We start from the raw sequence: 474 nt of genomic DNA on the forward strand, positions 1-474 counted from the left end.
CGGGATTCTGGGAGTTGAAGTCCACCCATCTTAAAGCATGCTGGCTGGGGAATTCTGGGAGTTGAAGTCCACCCATCTTAAATCAAGCTGGTTGGGGAATTCTGGGAGTCTAAATCCACCCAGATTAAAGCATGCTGGCTGGGGGATTCTGGGAGTTGAAGTCCACCCATTTTGAAGTTGCTAAAGTTGAGAAACGCTTGATGTAAACAAAAGGAGGAACTTGGAATAGGGACTACAGTTCCCAAGATCCCTCAGTAATGGCCACAGTGACCTGCTTTACAACCGCCATGACTTAACAGTCATTAAGTCGAGGACTACCTGTACATCTACAGCACAGTTCAATGCTTTCAAATGGGAAGTAAATTTTGGCAGAAAATCTCCCTGTAACTCAAAACCTGTCACGCTAAACCAGATTTGGGGATCCTGGTCTTGCCAAGCCAGATCAAAGAGAAAAGAAGAAGAAAAAGACTTATC

This window comes from Crotalus tigris, unplaced genomic scaffold (genome assembly GCF_016545835.1).
Source record: "Crotalus tigris isolate CLP2741 ecotype Arizona unplaced genomic scaffold, ASM1654583v1 scf7180000019553.37968852642:3898890, whole genome shotgun sequence".
In the NCBI taxonomy this organism is placed as follows: domain Eukaryota; kingdom Metazoa; phylum Chordata; class Lepidosauria; order Squamata; family Viperidae; genus Crotalus; species Crotalus tigris.